The following is a 5,772-nucleotide window of genomic DNA, read 5'->3' on the forward strand; positions in this document are numbered from 1 at the left end:
TAATTTTAGTTAGTATTAATTTAATTTAATTAATTACTCGTCGATATATACTTATTATTATATATATACTACTAATAATATATATATATATATATATATATATATATATATATATATATATATATATATATACAGCTGTAAAGTCACTGATCCTAACAATTCTTTTTATCTCGTGTCTACTTGATAAATAAATAAAATGACCAATTAGATATCTATATATTATACATACAAGCTCAAAGATACAGAATAATCAATACTAATTAATTCAGCGCGCATGGTAGCGCGGAATTGGGCGGATTCTGTAATCACTGTAGGTATCACATATACACCATGTTAGCTTGGAAATCGGAAGAATTATTTACTCCGTCTTGTCTATTTTTAACATGATGTATCTTCGTGGCTATAAATTTCAAATTAAAATTCTATTGAAGTCTACTTTAAATTTAACTCTACTTTTTATTAAATTAACCAAAGACAATTTCGTATATTTATTAATTTATTTTAAAATGTAATAATTTCAGTAATCAAATAATTATTTAAATCTGATAATAATTTTATAATATTATTGAATTTTTCAAGCACAATTAACAAAAATTATTTAGAAGTTATTGGTACACCGACATTTTTATCTCGAAAGAAAGTGAATTCGACAAAAACTTCTTACTTAAGAAAAACATTCGTACGATTTTGGAACAATATTTAAGGAAGAAAACACTTTCAGGTATTTTCTTCCTTTTCCTACTCTGTTAGACATCAAAGAAAAAATGGTAATCCAATTTCTTAAATAATACTTTGTTATCTTTAATTTCCTTGCGTGTCAAAATATAAATCAATCCATCCCTAATTAGTTTCAAAGTAAACAACGTCCATCTTAACATATACTCTTAGTAAATAAACTAAATTTGAATTAAATTTAATATGGTTTTTTTCAGTTAAATTGTTTAATTGAATTGTTTAATTTCATTGTTTTAAATTATCGGCAGTATTAACAGTAAAAGCAGTGGCGAAGAAATGATAAAAAAATGACTCAAATTGGGTATAATTTGACATTATGAATTTAACAGTGTAATATCTATGTTCGAAGCAGTCGTCAATGTCAGTATGCTTTCTTTATGATAGATTGCATATAACTTGCGATTAATTCTTCCTTGCAATTATATTAATGTTATATACTGAATGCAGTATGTTCCCTACAAATTTTATATCTCGATGGTTCCTCGTGTGTCGCGGCTGTAAAACACGCGCTCGGTCGGTCGAGGACGCGAAATTACGCTGCCAGGACGAATAAAATCCGGCGCGTGTGATCGAACACCTTTAGACGCGGATATTTTCGGATGACCCACTTCATTCTATCCATCCATAAAGACGATAATTATCGACGATACTAGGAATAGTGGCGACGAGAATGACGTGACAGACATGAGATCGTTATTCTTTGTATGAAATCACTTATGGTGTCGAATAATCTATAAGATACAGGAAGGATAGTGCTATCGAGATAACAAAATTTCGTTTTCTTCTCAACAAGTGTTTCTGTTAAATTCATTATTAATTTAATTTTCTGTTGAATTAAGTTAAGTTCTCTTTTCGTGATATAATTATTGAATATGAATTTATCACGAAATAGATATCTTTTTCATCATTATTTAATAAAGAAATGATTAAGTACTGATTCATATTTTATATATCTTGAATATTTTTAAGATCTACAAAGATCATAAATTTTGATTTTTTTTCTAATAGATACTTTATATATCGAATTTCTTATATAGACAATCATTTAAAAAAAATCCAAATACGGAAATAAGTGATGTAATTTTATATTAATATTCGTCGTAATCAATTGCATTGTTAATATACGCATAAGATAAACCTATATTCAACGTTATCAGTTTTTCCAATCCTCCACCGTACATTTTTGTCTTGATTAATTTTTCCTAAAGCGTGGATTCGCGGTGAGAATCGAAGTCAAAACTGGGTCAATCTTTTATTGCATCCCAGGGCCGTACTGGAAAACGGTATAGTGGCGAATAATGCTGATTCTTTTTTGAGCCAAGGATTTCGCCCAAAATTGAACACTTTCATACTAATACCATTCTATATCTTTCATCTAAATACATATAGATATTTTCATTTCAGTGTGAAGAAAGAACCTACGGACGAGCCCAGCAGTCCTTTGGAGGCCACCAGTCCCGGTTCCATTCTACGCAACAACAACGGTGAGTTCCTGAGAATAATTATGAATGATCTATATGAAGCGTTCATGCCATGGTGCCCATGATAGTCTAATTTATAGAAAAATAACATACAAAGTAAAATTGCGTACACTGAGAAAAAAATATAATCAATTTTAATAAATATTTAGTTCAACACTATCAACTAAACATTTACTTACTTAGTAAATAAATATTTGTTCAGTAAAAAAGAATGATTATTAAATCAAATTAATATTTTTTGTATCAAATAAATGCATATCATATTTAATAAATATTAAATAAATATTTAGTTGACAGTATTCAAATAAATATTTATTAAAATTGACTATATTTTTTTCAATATAGCAATGTTTCTTATTTTAGAAATTATAAGTGATACAATACTTCATACATGTTATTTTTTTAATAAATGGCAAATTTTAATAAACAACAAATAAGTTTTTGAATCTAATCTATTCGAGATTTCTAAAATTTCAAAAAAAATTGTAATTGTTTGCATGGTTTAAAAATAAATATTAAAAATAGCGTAAATATTAAAAAAATTTCAATGATTTATTATTTATTATTATAAAAACTAAAAAATTATTTATAATTTAATTTAAGACTTTATTCTCATATTTCTAAAAACAAGCTGTTTATAAAGTTGGTCCATTATTGTGTTGAACGTTTCATACGATCTAATTTGGTAGTGTGATAATTTCGTTAAAATTGCGAGAGGGAATATTAAAGAGCGCCGTTAACTTTTTCTCGTGTTCGCTATTATTATATACGATGTGATAAATAATTCACAAAACGTTGAATAAAAAGAAAGAGAGATTATCAAAGATAAGAGAAACAAAAATGATAGTTATAAACCGTGTTAGTCTGCATAATGCTAATATATCTTAAAATATTATGTGAAGTATGTACTTTTATAGGTTTATTACGCAAATCGAATTCATTTTTCTAATTTTTTTATTTTTTAAAGCTTTTGTCCTGTTTTTCTTCTTAGATCTGTTTGTTTTTTAGCCGATGCTAAAAAAATATAGACATGTTACTTGTTACTTGAATGAGCTTTCGATAGTACACGATTCTATGACGCGTCATTTATTTCGCAATAAACTTTTTCAATAATGCTGCTTATCAGAGAGATCGCTGCAGATTATTGAAAGATGCAAAAAATTTCTTTTGACCGTGCATCCACGTCAAACCGGTTTTCTTCATATGCAACCGTGGATTAAAAGACGCATGGTAATTCATTGTTAGTCAAATTCCACACGTTGCATGTATAGAGGTATCGAATTTATTCTAAAGATCCTACGAAACCTGATTTAAAATCTCTATCGTTTCTATGAACCAGACCTACGTATATTCATTTTGGTTGCACGTACCTATACCAGTCTGAAAGATTCGTAAAATCATGAATGCACAAGAAATGTAAAAGAAGTATTACGAATATTGATTGTCGAGACGTGAAATCATGAAGAAACTCTAATTTTTATAGAGATATTTTATGTCAAACCTATAAGTAAAAGAGTTTAGAAATGAAATAAAAACATTCTATTTTTCAAGTAATTACTAGTAACTAGTTCAACTGGGAAATCTCATTTGAAATTTGTTTACCAAGCGAACGTAATATTGAAAATTGCGATGACATCTCGGTGAAAAAGTTTACCGCGTCGAGTTGTCTCGAGAATCCGTCATTGGGAGGTTCTCGCATGATCTTGGGACATTTGTACACAACGTACGAGTCCTCGCGTGACGATAACAGGACGGCGGGAGAGAAAGGAAGAGAGAATGAGCACCGCTGCCTCTTTACGATGGGATGAGGTTCCAGCTGTAGCTGGCGTTGGATCGATTCAAAAGCGGCAGCAAAGCGCCCCACCCTATTATGTGTTTTCTTCAAGCCCCTACCCCTCGTTCCAGTCCCCCCTGCTTCTCGTCGCGCGAATCCAGCCCACCACCCCCTGCTTGCTACAGCCTTTACTACGCTGCGCACCCCCTGCTGCCTCCTTCCCTCGCCTCGCGTTCTATCTATCGCGCCGGAACGGTTTACTGATGTGAGCCGGAAGATCTCGACGACCGGAAGTTCCCTTCGCGCGCTCCGCTTTAATTGAAGATGGCTTTTTTCTCACCTTTCCTCCCCATTGCTTTTTACCCTGCACCCTCTCGTTCTATACGAGCGTTAAGAATCCGAGATGCAAGACCAAGATTGGCCTTTTGGTCACCGGTGGATGGCACCTTAATGGGCAATTGGCTGCCGGGAGAGAGAATTTCTGGAGTCCCCGTGAAATTCACCGGCTGATAGCCAATTAACTACCGGGCCTCATTCGTCGCTGGCCATCATTCATGGGAAGGTCAATATGTCTTTCGGCATTTACGGATAAATCAGAAACGGTTGATGGTAGGCGAGGTCCCTCGTGTTTACTTGTTTTATATTTATCTACGCATGCTGCGTAAAGGGTGTCTTAAGAGCGTATAACAATTTAAGATGATAATTCGTTAAATTGCGCATTATAAATAATGAATGTAGAAAAACAGCAATGTGGTCGATTAATCTTAGTGGAATTCTCTGAAAAAATACGAAAAGGTATAATCCCGCTTTCCGGATTCAGATTAGCCTGTGTGGCTTTCATTACCGTTACAAGTGTAGTTGGATACATTTCGTCGCGTTTCTCAGTAATGAAAGGGTTAAGGACGCATTTACGTTATAAGAATATCTCTTTATATAGGTCGCGGAGACATAGCACTATATTATTATCACATTGCATAAGACCCGACGCTCTATAATTATGAGTATAAACTTATAACAGTGTATTCGCTGAATGAAGAGGCGTTAAGTCGTCGCCGAACCGTGATCGAACTCTATTCTACGTTATGTTCCTTGTTCCTTTATTAAGAAATCAATGCATTGGAAATCGCTCTATTGCAATTTATTAATTCTGTATTTGATTTTATATAATATAACATTTTGCTGGAGAGAATTCTTTCATGATCACGCAATTAAGTAAATTCGTCTTGAATATTATTAATGAATTTTCGCGCGTCTCGATTACATAAAATTCAATTTAGATTGTGCCATTACAACTTTCACCTTCAATTATACGTGTAAAAATGCTTGTGAAAAAGCGAGAAAGAAATTATGAACCAAAAATTAATTATTAATATTACCTGACTAATAATTGAATTCATATTTTATAAAATTTAATATCAATATATTGTTTAATTAACGGAAAACTGTGGAATCACATCTTTAAATTAAAAAATATAGATATAATTAAAATTAGATATTAAACTACCCAATATTTTTCTACTCGAATATTTCACGGAGATAACAAGCACATATAATGCGTATTAATTATCGCTCATTCTTCAGCTTGTATTTGATTTTTAATATATTTTTTCTTTAAATTATTAATAAATAAATATAATATAAAAAATATAATTTCTTCTAATGTGGTTTCTTAATACTAAACAGTTCATAAATTTTATGAGCACTTTAATAAAATCTGAAATCTGCCAATAAATCTATACAAGTATTTATAGTTTTCCAATCGGACGGAATTCACACTTGAAA

Source organism: Atta cephalotes (genome assembly GCF_000143395.1).
Source record: "Atta cephalotes unplaced genomic scaffold scaffold00084, whole genome shotgun sequence".
NCBI lineage: Eukaryota > Metazoa > Arthropoda > Insecta > Hymenoptera > Formicidae > Atta > Atta cephalotes.